At 45.4% G+C, this 13,301-nt stretch overlaps 1 pseudogene; it reads left to right on the top strand.

The window, feature by feature from the left end:
* The first annotated feature begins 5,099 nt into the window (after positions 1 to 5,099).
* Positions 5,100 to 5,462, top strand: LOC148001220 (large ribosomal subunit protein eL21 pseudogene; annotated as a pseudogene).
* Positions 5,463 to 13,301: the final 7,839 nt, after the last annotated feature.

The following is a 13,301-nucleotide window of genomic DNA, read 5'->3' as shown; positions in this document are numbered from 1 at the left end:
TTGTTGCTATGTCATAACTAATTTTGTTACTGCTATGAATCATAATGTAAATATTTTGGGGAACAGAGGTTGCCAAAGCGGTTGCAACCTGTGGGTTGAGAAGCTGTGATCCTGACTCACTGGGAAGAGTGAGAACACTGGGCATGTTCTTCCCTTCTAAGTCCAGTGCTCTGTTCCCTTCCTTGAAATCTCTTGTTATCATTTAAGGTGTGATAATTCCACCCAAGGATAAATTTCTTATTAGCATCAGACAACGAATGGTGGTTAAAGCCATTGTGAGCTCCTAATTGAACCTCTTCCAGGTCCTCCTGAATGAGCCTCATGGAGACAGTGATCAATGCAATAGCAAGAGGAGCTTAATTCCCGCATGCCGGGGTCCTCCCACTTCAAGGGGAGATGAACATGAGTAGACTCTGACAGAGTTATATACCTTGCAAACAACTGGGGCAGAATTCAATTGGTAACTAGGTAAGGTATTATTGAAAGGGCAAAGAGACCTCCAAACTGATTCATGTTCTGGACTTTCCAGGGGAGACGATTGGGAGTCAAGGGGAGGTCTGTTGGGAGTCACAGGTGGCTCTGTTTGACACTTTGGTTTGCAGTCGCTCCAGGAAGTAACAACTCCCTGGAAGGGAGGGGTCTTTGTGCTTGGAGGTTTGCACTGGAACTTTCCGACTGGCCTTAGATTGACCCCAACTCTGGCCCTTTCATCATTAAGATATAATAAAAGGATAATATCAATAGTCTTCATGCCTCTGAATACGCATCACTCTGAAAATGGATTTGCAGGAAAACACACAATGACAGACACGTGGGCATTTTCACAGCGGAGTGCTTGCTGCTGGCAAATGAAGTTCTGACAGACAAGATCACACAAAGAACATATTCCGGTAATAATCTAGAAAATAACGTAAAGTATGTGGGATGTCAGGAGTAACACGTTCTCTCACCCCGAGATGGCTAAAACCACGTGCCCTCTAACTGATCAGGAGACCGAGTGCTAACACAGAGAAACCGGAAGGTATGGAAACATGGCCACGTCCCCTGCTTCTCCAATATTGACCGTGTGGTGGGTAAATCATTTCATATAGCGAAAGAAGAACAAAACAGAGACCTGTTTAGCAAGCACAGCAGGCACCCGTGCGTGCCCAGAGTCTGAACTGACAGGGAAATAGCACAGTCTCACACAGGGAAGACCTGCATGTACGTAAACAAACGGAGTTAGAAGGCAGACAGGACAGTGACAGTCTGCCCAAGGTTGCCTGTCATCAGCTGTTTATCTTGGAAGCCCTGCCTATTACGCTGTAACGATATGTCTGTCTGAAGAAAAGGCTAAATGGTCATTTTCCGTTACCTCCTCAAAAAAAAGGGAAGCTATTATGTGCAGCTTTCCAAGAGTGTTACAGTGAAGTGAACTAAATGTTCGGCTGAATTAATTTTGATTCATTTCTATCAATGAGCTTAGAAACCAAAGGAATAAATATGCAAACTGGGAACATAAGAGATGTCGAGCAGGGGGCGACTGTGCGACGTGAGCAGGTGAAGTGAGGTTCACATGTTACTAAAAATAAATGATGACAGATGATTGATAGACAGACGGATGGGCAGGCGGATAGATAGATAGATAGATAGATAGATAGATAGATAGACAGACAGACTGACTGACTTAACCATGAGTCACGTCCACTCTCAATGAATTTTTCAAAGTCATTAAAATGGAATGGAATTGCTATGGAGTTTTCAGAGTCAACACTAGAGTTTCTATCTAAACAGTCAGCAACTGAAAACATGGGGGCACATCCTGGGGGGCCCGACCATATCTGCTTACTGATTACAGCAGCAAGTTCATGGTCTTGCTTGAGCCTTTATACAACGTCAGAGGTAAGAGCTGTGTTCCCATCTCCCCTTGTTTTGAACACACTGTAAATCCCTTTTCTCTGAATATGTTGTTTTTTCAGTGCTCGCACACTTACACAGCATGTGCGTGTGTGTGTGTGTGTGTGTGTGTGTGTGTGTGATGCTATTGTTTCTGTCTCAGGCAACAGAAACACGGAGGCCATGGTAATCAACCAACAACTGACCCGGATGATTTACTGTGCCATGGACATCGTCTTTGAGACATAGAGGCACCAGCAGAACCAGTTTGCATCGCAGATGACCGTAGTAAACCTTGGTGAGCTGGGTCACAGACCTCCCAACCAGGTTTAATCCTCCCACTGGCTTTTGGCTAGGATCACCTTGCTTTTGCAGTGCTCAGCCTTCTCGTGATGAATAATTCTCAGAAGGTTTTTAACAGTCACATTTGTCCTTGAGAATTGCATACATACATTCTATATGTCCCACTCACTCTCCCTCCCACCCTTGTCACCATCCTCCTCCCCACAAGTCCCATTCCCATATCTATGCCCTTTTGTTTCGTCTTGTGAGCTACTGATTTTAATCAGGGCCATTGGAACCTCGAGGGCTCCCCATTTGGTGCATAACTGAAGGTAATAACTGTCCCTCCCCCAGAACCCACCAGTTGCTAATACTTCAGAAGGGAGGGTTAGGACCCTTGGCCCCCATCCCAAGCTGTAGTCGGCTGTTGGCAGGTTCAATCTTGTGCAGGTAACCGCAGCTGACATGAGATCCTGCTTGCAGTCGCCGCGGTAGCGTTGAAGACAGCACTTTGCAGGCCTGCTCTGTCTTCTAACTCCAACACCCCTTCCACTCTCTTCTACAGTGTCCCCCGAGCCTTAGGAAAGGTGGCATAAATGTCCTGTCCAGGGGTATTCTAAGCATCTTGGGCAGCTCTCAGCCTCTGAACTCACCACTGTCCACTGCAGAGGGGCCTCCTGGTTAAGGATGAGAGTAACACTTGGTGCTGTTGTCGGTTCAGCTAAAGAACTATACCAGGTTCCCTGAGAGGGACTAAGCTCACAATCACGGGATTTTTGAATAAGTCCACAGTTCCAGGCTTCTGTGGAGTGGGCCTCAAATCCGATCAGAGAGCAGCTGTTCCCCAAAAGTAGATGTGCAGCTACTGCACTGCGGGCACCTCTTCCTTGGCAGGTTGGCATGATCGTTTGCAGGGTTCAAATCTTGGGAAGACTCGGGATAGCAGAGCCCCTTCCGGCCTGGGAAGGAGGAAGCTCCAGCCCAGCTGCAATCAAGGTGTGTGGTGTTCCCAGAGATGAGATCTATCCTCTAGTGTTGTGGGCAGTCAAGAGGAACGGCAATACCTTGTATTAATGGCAGAGCCTCTGGGATATTTCTGACACCATCTACCTGTGTCTTAGTCTGGGTTTCTATTCCTGCACAAACATCACGACCAAGAAGCAAGTTGGGGAGGAAAGGGTTTATTCAGCTTACACTTCCACACTGCTGTTCATCCCCAAAGGAAGTCAGGACTGGAACTCAAGCAGGTCAGGGAGTAGAAGCTGATGCAGAGGCCATGGAGGGGTGCTGCTTACTGGTTGCTTCTCCTGGTTTGTTCAGCTTGCTTTCTTATAGAACCGCGGACCACCAGTCCAGGGATGGCACCACCCACAATGGGCTGGGTCCTCTGCTCTTGAACACTAATTGAGAAAATGCCTTACAGCTGGGTCTCGTGGAGGCATTTCCTCAAGGGAGGCTCCTTCCTATGTGATAACTCCAGCTTCTGTCAAGTTGACACAAGAAACCAGCCAGTAATACAACCTGTATGCCAACAGTTTCTGGGGTAACAGAGGGTCAGAGCTTTAAAAGCCCTGTGCTAGAGATCCCAAGTGTTTCCAACACAGTGGGAGTCTGACAATGTTTATCTTCCTCCCACTGTCACTTAAGTTTCATGACAGGGGTTTTCTGTTTCATTCGCTGAGTGCTACTAGAAGTGCCACCTTTGCACTAATTTGGCATTTAACAAATAATAGTGTGTGCTCTGAGCCACAGGTCACCCTCACACTCTTCAGGGTCATCATACTGAATCCGTGGGGAAGATCTCTGCTGTCCTTGTGGCCAGTTTCTTAGACTGTAGCCAGTGAAGAGAAACAGTTACGGGAGCCAGATGGTGGAAATGCTTCGGTGGGGATGGCTGGGTTTAGTAACTAAGTAACTAGGCAGCGTGAAGTATCAGAACCATCAAGAGGGCATGGGAAGGAAGTGACCAACCTTGCTCTCTCCACAGCTCCTAGTTACTCTCCTTGTTAAGCAAGGGAGTCTGTCACATGGAACCCCAAACCTAAAGGCCATCCCAGCCAATAGTGGGGTTCAGGTCCTAGAGGAATTTAAAATCTCTGTATTATAATCAAGGAAGAAAATTTTGCTTCCACTTGCTAACTTGTGCAGATGACCTTGATTCTTAAAGTTTATATTTATTTTCATTTTTGCATGTGTGCATGCCACATATGTGCAGCTGCCATGGACTCCTGAAGCGGGCATCAGATGCCCCCAGAACTGGAGTAACAGGCAGTTGTTACCTGCTCGAAGCTGGTGTTAGGAGCCAACCTTGAGTCCTCTCTCTTAGTTGCCGAGCCATCTGTCTCTCCAGCCCTTCTTGAGCTTTTAAATCACAGCTACCCCGGGGCCTCAGAGGCACACTAGTCAAGTGCCCTGCATCTCCCTCAGCGTCTTCTTGCCACTGGCTGCTTGGAGTATCACCCTGATTAAAATACTCTAGGTCCTTTAGGTCTAAGTTTGAAGTCCTCAACTTCTTACTCTTACCTTAACAAGGCAATGTTTATCGGTCTCTTAATTTTCTGTCCCTTGATTCTGATCCACCCGAGTCCACTCCTACCCTATACCCAGTCTTTTCTAGCTTCTGTATTTTAAAAGTTTAATCAATAGACAGCTAGAAATGAACAAGGTTTGTACATAGCTACATGTCTTTCTCCCTCTATTCGAGGCGTTAATGAGAGACTGAGCGGACTGAACACTTTCAAGTTCAATTTCTAAGAAATTTTGTTCTGAAGTAGAAATAAGAAAAGATTTCAGGCTTTCCGCCGGGGCAGCCATCTTCCAGGAACTCGCCAAAATGATGAACACAAAAGGAAAGAGGAGAGGTACTCAGTATATGTTCTCTAGACCTTTTAGGAAACATGGAGTCATTCCTTTGGCCACATACATGCGAATCTACAAGAAGAATGATCAAGGGAATGGGCACTGTTCAAAAAGGAATGCCCCATAAGTGTTACCTCGGCAAAACCGGAAGAGTCTACAAAGTCACCCAGCATGCCGTGGGCATCATGGTAAACAAGCAAATTAAAGACAAGATTCTGTCCAAGAGGATCAATGTGCGGATTGAGTACATCAAGCACTCAAAGAGCAGAGACAGCTTCCTGAAGCGGGTGAAGGAGAACGATCAGGAGAAAGAGGAAGCCAAAGAGAAGGGCGCCTGGGTTCAGCTGAAGCGCCAGCCTGCGCCACCCAGAGAAGCCCACTTTGTGAGGACTAACGGAAAGGAGCCTGAGCTGCTGGAGCCCAATCCATACGGACTCATGGCCTAATGTACACAGAGGAAATAACGGACCTGGACTGCAAAAAAAAAAAAAAAAAAAAAGAAGAAGAAGAAAAGAATTCAAGCAGCCAAATGGTTAGAAGCCTTGATCCACACGGCAGTCATTGTTGTTCACAGTTTTCGCTGTGGCTCCGGTTTTAAAGCATGTAATGAACTATTGACAGTGTCCTTCGATTTACAGAAGCTTTTCAGTTTTATGAGGTCCCATTTGCCGATTCTTGACCGTACAGCATAAGCCATTGGTGTTCTGTTCAGAAAAATTTTTCCCAGTGCCCATGTGTTTGAGGATCTTCCCCATTTTTTCTTCTATTAGTTTGAGTGTATCTGGTTTGATGTGGAGGTCCTTGATCCACTTGGACTTGAAGATAAGCATGAATCAATTTGCATTCTTCTACATGCTGACTGCCAATTGAACCAGCACCATTTCTTAAACATGCAGTCTTTTTTCCACTGGATAGCTTTGGCCCCTTTGTCAAAGATCAAGTGACCATAGGTGTGTGGGTTCATTTCTGGGTCTTCAGTTCTATTCCATTGATCAACCTGTCTGTCTCTGTACCAATACCATAAAGTTTTTATCACTATTGCTCTATAGTATAGCTTGAGGTCATGGATGGTGATTCCCCCAGGAGTTCTTTTACTGTTGAGAATGGTTTTTGACATCCTGAGTTTTTTTGTTATTCCAGATAAATTTGAGAATTACTCTTTCTATCTCTGTGAAGAATTGAGTTGGAATTTTGGTGGGGATTGCATTGAATCTGTAGATCGCTTTTGGTAAAATGGCCATCTTTACTATATAATCCTGCCAATCCATGAGCATGGGAGATTTTTCCATTTTCTGAGATCTTCTTCAATTTCTTTCTTCAGAGACTTGAAGCTCTTGTCATACAGATCTTTCACTTGCTTGATTAGAATCACACCAAGATATTTCATATTATTTGTGGCTACTGTGAAGGGTGTTATTTCCTTAATTTCCTTCTCAGCATGTTTATCCTTTGAGTAGAGGAAGGCTACTGATTTGTTTGAGTTAATTTTGCATCCAGCCACTTTGCTGAAGTTTTTTATCAGTTGTAGGAATTCTCTGGTAGATAGTTTTGGGTCACTTATGTATGAGATCATATCATCTGCAACCCACAGATTGGGAAAAGATCTTTACCAACCCTACATCCAAAAAAAAGACTAACATCCAAAATATACAAAGGTCTAAAGAAGTTAGATTCCAGAGAACAAATAACACTATTAAAAAATAGGGTACAGAGCTAAACAGAGAATTCTCAGCTGAGGAATCTCAAATGGCCGAGAAGTACCTAAAGAAATGTTCAACATCTTTAGTCATCAGGGAAATGCAAATCAAAACAACCCTGAGATTCCACCTCACACCAGTCAGAATGACTAAGATCAAAAACTCAGGTGACAGCAGATGCTGGCAAGGATATGGAGAAAGAGGAACACTCATCTATTGCTGATAGGATTGCAAGCTGGTACACCACTCTGGAAATCAGTATGACAGTTCCTCAGGAAATTGGAAATAGTTCTACCTGAAGACCCAGCTATACCACTCCTGGGCATATACCCAAAAGATGCTCCAACATATAACAAGAACACATGCTCCACTATGTTCATAGCAGCCTTATTTATAATAGCCAGAAGCTGAGTGCAGGGACCCCACTGGAGGAGTTAGGGGAAGGACTGAAGGAGCTGAAGGGGTTTGCAACCCCATAGGAAGAACAATAATATCAACCAACCAGACCCCCCCAAAGTTTCCAGGGACTAAACCACCAACCAAATAGTACACATGGAGGGACCCATGGCTCCAGCTGGATATGTAGCAGAGGATGGCATTGTCTGGCATCAGTGGGAGGGAACCCCTTGGTCCTTTGAAGGCTAGATGACCCAAGGTAGGGGAATGCTAGGGCCCTGAGGCAGGAGTGGGAGCACCTTCATAGATGCAGGGGGAGGAGGAGGGGGTAAGGGGACTTTTGGAGGGGAAACTAGGAAGGAGGATAACATTTAAAATGTAAATAAATAAAATAACCAATAAAAAAGAAAATATCATTCAAATGAAAAAAAAAACAAAAAACAAAAACTGGTAATGGGGCAGCTAGAGTTGATCCTCCAGGTACCAATACCAAGGAGTGACACAGATACAGATACCAGTGACACGGATACTGAATACTGAGGTACCGAGGAGTGACATGGATGGAAGACATCTTCCATGTGTGTATCCATGTGTGTGTGTGTGGGTGTGTGTGTGTGGGTGTGTTTGTATGCCTGTATGTGTCTGAGTGTGTCTGTGTAATTGTGTGTCTGTGTGTGTTTCTATGTGTCTATGTGTGTAACTGTGTATGTGTCTGAGTGTGTGTGTCTGTGTGTGTCTGTGTGTGCCTGTCTGTGAGTCTGTGTGTGTTTGCATGTGTCTATGTGTATATCTGTATATGTGTCTGAGTGTGTGTGTCTGTGTGTATGTGTCTGTGTGTGCCTGTCTGTGAATGTGTGTGTTTGTGTGTATGTGTCTGTGTGTGCCTGTCTGTGAGTGTCTCTGTCTGTGTGTCTGTGTGTGCCTGTCTGTGAGAGTGTCTGTGAGTGTGTCTGTGAGTGTGTCTGTGTGTGTGTGTCTGTGAGTGTGTCTGTGTGTGTGTCTGTCTGTGAGTGTGTCTGTGAGTATGTCTGTGTGTGTGTCTGTGTGTATATCTGTATATGTGTCTGAGTGTGTGTGTCTGTGTGTATGTGTCTGTGTGTGCCTGTCTGTGAATGTGTGTGTTTGTGTGTGTGTGTCTGTGTGTGCCTGTCTGTGAGTGTCTCTGTCTGTGTGTCTGTGTGTGCCTGTCTGTGAGAGTGTCTGTGAGTATGTCTGTGTGTGTGTCTGTGTGTATATCTGTATATGTGTCTGAGTGTGTGTGTCTGTGTGTATGTGTCTGTGTGTGCCTGTCTGTGAATGTGTGTGTTTGTGTGTGTGTGTCTGTGTGTGCCTGTCTGTGAGTGTCTCTGTCTGTGTGTCTGTGTGTGCCTGTCTGTGAGTGTGTCTGTGAGTGTGTCTGTGAGTGTGTCTGTGAGTGTGTCTGTGTGTGTTTCTGTGTGTGTGTCTGTCTGTGAGTGTCTGTGAGTGTGTCTGTGAGTGTGTCTGTGTGTGTGTCTGTGTGTATATCTGTATATATGTCTGAGTGTGTGTGTCTGTGTGTATGTGTCTGTGTGTGCCTGTCTGTGAATGTGTGTGTTTGTGTGTGTGTGTCTGTGTGTGCCTGTCTGTGAGTGTGTCTGTCTGTGTGTCTGTGTGTGCCTGTCTGTGAGTGTGTCTGTGTGTGTGTCTGTGAGTGTGTCTGTGTGTGTGTGTCTGTGAGTGTGTCTGTGTGTGTTTCTGTGTGTGAGTGTCTGTCTGTGAGTGTGTCTGTGAGTGTGTCTGTGAGTGTGTCTGTGAGTGTGTCTGTGTGTGTTTCTGAGTGTGTGTGTCTGTGTGTATGTGTCTGTGTGTGCCTGTCTGTGAATGTGTGTGTTTGTGTGTGTGTGTCTGTGTGTGCCTGTCTGTGAGTGTGTCTGTCTGTGTGTCTGTGTGTGCCTGTCTGTGAGTGTGTCTGTGAGTGTGTCTGTGAGTGTGTCTGTGAGTGTGTGTCTGTGAGTGTGTCTGTGTGTGTCTGTCTGTCTGTCTGTCTGTCTGTGAGTGTGTCTGTGACATGAAGTTGCAGTCAAATGCAGCATCTTGGAGGAGTCAAAGGGGAATGTGGATCATACACATATGGAATTCTTGAAAATGCATTTTAAAATCTGTAAGTGCTCTCCTGATGTCTAGTGGAAATCAGCAGACCCTAGACCTAGAATATGCAAAAGGCATATTCTTTCCTCTACTTGAGGATAATCCAATCCTCCACCCCCCCTCTCTCTCCCTCCCTGTTCTCTCTGATTTCCCTGCTTCTGAGAAAAAGCACTCACAATCTCTACATCTTGGTTATTCTATTACCACCAAAAAAGACATCCCCTTGCATCCCGCATCCCGCATCACTTCTATTCAACCCAAGCTCACTAAAGGACTCAATCACAACTCTATATAAAATCTGTTGCAAATGTAAACCTTAAATATGAAACCAGAGAAAGAGAGATGATAAGGTCTCACAAGGTACCTTCTCACTATTTCAGTCGTCGGATCTCTGTGTCAGGACGCCAAGTGTCGTCTCTCTGTGCCTCACTGCAAGCCTCCACCTCTGCTGAAACATATTCTATTAAACTCCACACAAGGTAACCTAGTCCATTTCCAAACACTTGTCAAATTGTTGCTTATGTTGACACAAGCGAGTTCTTGCTTTTCATCCTTCCAGAACTAGAACTGTTCTCCTCTGCCACATCGCACAGTTTTCCCACCAACACCTTCTCATCGGGAGGCCTTGCCTCTGCAACAGTCGCTAACAGTGTCCTTGCAAAAGGATGGGAGTCAGAACTGAGAACTTATATCGGAAGTGGTATAATACATACATTTAGACAGACAGACAGACAGACAGACAGACAGACAGACAGATATCATTTCTAAGTCAACAGTCTTCTGACTCCCTCCCTCTTTCACTTGTTTTCTGTCAGGTTCCTTGTTCACCTGTCAGCTAACCATCCTGCCCCAGGTTCTGCCATCATACCTGAGACCCTCAGAGGTGCATGCTGCCTTGTTCACCTGTCAGCTGACCATGCCCCGGGTCCTGCCATCTTGCCTGAGGCCCTCAGTGGTCCATGTTCCCCTACTTATCACCGACAGTGTGCTCCACAATTGTGTATCCTCAAGCAACTCCCTTATCCATCCCTCTGTCTTCGATGCCCAGACTTGCCTAAGTCAAACCCTGAATAAACATCTCTTACGCTCGTCAAATGCCTAAAATAAATGTCAACTGACTGTCCCATATAGTCTGTTTTCTCTCTCTCTAAATGCCCTACATTGGAAAACAATCCCATTCCTTCCCCTACCCAGAAATTATTAGACTGTATCAAGACTCTCAGCTTCTGCTATGGCCCAAGTTCAAAGGTTCAACAGCTCTTGCCTAGAAAGGAGATCCTATCACCCTTTAATCGCTTTCCATGCTCTCTGTCCTCCAGCCCAATCTGAAAAGGCCCCAACTCATCCCTCTGACAAGAAGGTGATGGTCCTAAAATGCACCATGGAGACGCCAGTGCTCTGCTTAAGGCCTCCGGTGGCTGAGAGTGAGGCTGTGCGGTGAGGCTCTGGTGGGAGATGATGTTGAAAAGTATGTGTGACTGCATCAAGAATTATAGGAAGAACTAAAATTATGCCGAGTGGTGTATACACAAGTTTTTACACACTTAGCCACATCAAGAGTTATAGTAAGAACTAAAAATGGAACCCGGTGGTATATACACAAGTTTATTCAATAATTACTTAACTAGTAATTAAATCCTTAGGAGTCTAAACCAAGAGTTCTTGGATTCTGTCCTACTCTTTCTTGGGTTTCCCTCAACTCCTCTCTGTTCATAGTTAGCTGGCAATGCTCCCTCGAGCTCTGTTGCTACCCTAACACATAAGGTGTTTGTGCCCTCCATCAGCAAGTTCATCAAAGCCCGGACACAGTCCCCGGACCATGCCACATCGATGAGTGGCATCGAAAAATAAGAGAGTACTGATGGATTGAATTTTCTAGAAAAGAGACCTAAATTTACTCTCCAGAAACTAAACCCAGAAGGAAGGAATGTTGGATAGCAGAGATCAGAAAATAGCTAAAACCAAGAAGACCTATGTTTGAAATTCTGAAGAAGCTCGGGAGAACAGAGGCGGTTAGAGACACTGCCTGCTGTAAGTTGGACTCGGAGAAGAGAAATGACCAAAGGCTTCTGAAGAGGTTGCAGTGCAAATGAACACCACCTCTGCTTGGCACTGCCCAAGAGATTAAATAAAAATTTAAACTTACTTTTCTATGTCAGCCTGGTGAAATATCTACCAGAGAAAAGTCCTAAGTTTAGGACAAAGAAATCTAAGACCACCAGGGAGATATATACATGCATATACATGTCGCACGCCCAACGTCTCGCCAGTAAGAACAACTCGCGGCAACAGGATTCTTCTGCAAACAAGCCTTTACTGTACAGCTCTCTTGAACAGGGACCAGGAGCGGCAAAGTCGCTCGCCTTATATACACAACAGTATGCTAATAATCTCTCAGGGATTGGTGGGGCACGGGTCACCCCACTATCACCCCACTACTTGTCCTCCAGGGATTGGCGGAGAATGAATCACCTCACTAGCATGGTACCGCCCCTCATTAGCATATTAACGGCCAACTGACACCAGGTGCAAAAACCGCACATGTGCAGTACCGCTGTTCACCACTGGAGGGCGCCCTACATCTCATTATCGTAGGCCGCCCTAGCAAGGGGACAAGCCTGCGCATGCGCGGTAAGTTGTCGCCATCCAGACGAGGCTGGATGTCAGCGCCATCTTTGTTTCGCCACGCCTCTCTCTACATATACACGCACATACATGTATATATGCACGCATATACACATATATACACATATACATACATATGCATACGTGCATATATATACCTACACATACACACATACACATATATACATACAAACATATATGATCCACACATTTATATACATAAATACATATATATACATACACACACGTCTGCAAAACCTGCTGAATATTTACGATGCTGTTAAACAAAATTTCTTGAGACTGTCAATGCTAAAGTATGGCTTCCCAGTGGCCCGCCCCATGAGTGAAAATCATCAGTCACATCCTGACAGTAGAGTTTAAAGGAAACAGTCTGATTTCAAACTTACGCTGTTCATGCAATGTACACCTCACTCTCTCCGATATAGGCGTTTATGTGTTATATGTCAAAGCCTGTATTTGGCTATCTTACCCGTGGCAATCTGCTCAGCCACATGCTTTGGGCCTACTTGGAAATCACTCAAGGTGCCAACAATGACTGACCAAGACTTTCAAACTGCCGATCACAGTTGTCTCAGCCCTCCTCTGACAAAAGCCCAACATGCTGCCCCCAGATGATTACGTAGGCTTCTGAGGAAACACTGTCTCCGGTCTGAGAGAAACATTTGTTTGTTTGCATTCTACCTCCTCGGAGAGACAGGGTCAGGTGCTTGTGGACCCAGGGGTGAGAATCTAAAGAACTTGCTCCTAGAAGACTCTTCCTATCAGAGGAACGCTTGAAGCTTATGAACCTCAGGCTGAGGAACACAGAGACAGTTTTAACGCCGTTCTGATGCAGGAGTAGGACCTCTGTAGCTCTCTGAGAGCTCCAGTGGATCTGTACCAGACTCCGTGGAGGGTCCACCCAGTTAGGAGACACTTGGGTTTGAAAAGGACTTCATTTCTCTGTCTTGTTTTGCTATTAAAAAAAAAGTTTGCTTTATTTAGCAGAACAATTTAGCAGAAAATGTATTAACTCGTATCTCAAGAAGCAGAGATGAGGTTCAGGCTTACCTCTCTTCAGTCCTCTTCCCCTGAGTCTACGATAACTGTGGAGTTACATTACAAACACATCAAGGAGAGCAGGCATCTATCCCAAAGCCTCTCTTAGCATCGAAGAAATGGTGCTTTCCAGGCTCACATCAAACATCTGTGAAAATGACCCACAGCTGTTCGGCAATCAACTGGCCTGACAGGGGGTTGGATCACTGTCGTGTCTCTCAGGGGAAAGAGGGTAGCCCATCTTTCCCTGGAGCTGAAGGGGGAACCCTGCATCTTAAAAGAGGATGATTTCAGGGAGGAGGGAGGGGAACGGATGTTGAAAGAAATGGTATTGTTGCACTTCCTGCTGCAGCTCCATATGTCCTGGCCTAGCCTCTGTCCATCCAGATTTTGAGGGCC

This window comes from Rattus norvegicus, chromosome 14 (assembly GCF_021556685.1).
Source record: "Rattus norvegicus strain SHRSP/BbbUtx chromosome 14, alternate assembly SHRSP_T2T, whole genome shotgun sequence".
NCBI classification, from domain to species: Eukaryota; Metazoa; Chordata; class Mammalia; order Rodentia; family Muridae; genus Rattus; species Rattus norvegicus.
The sequence above is the reverse complement of the archived record's forward strand: the minus strand, read 5'-3'. Positions and strand labels throughout refer to the sequence as shown.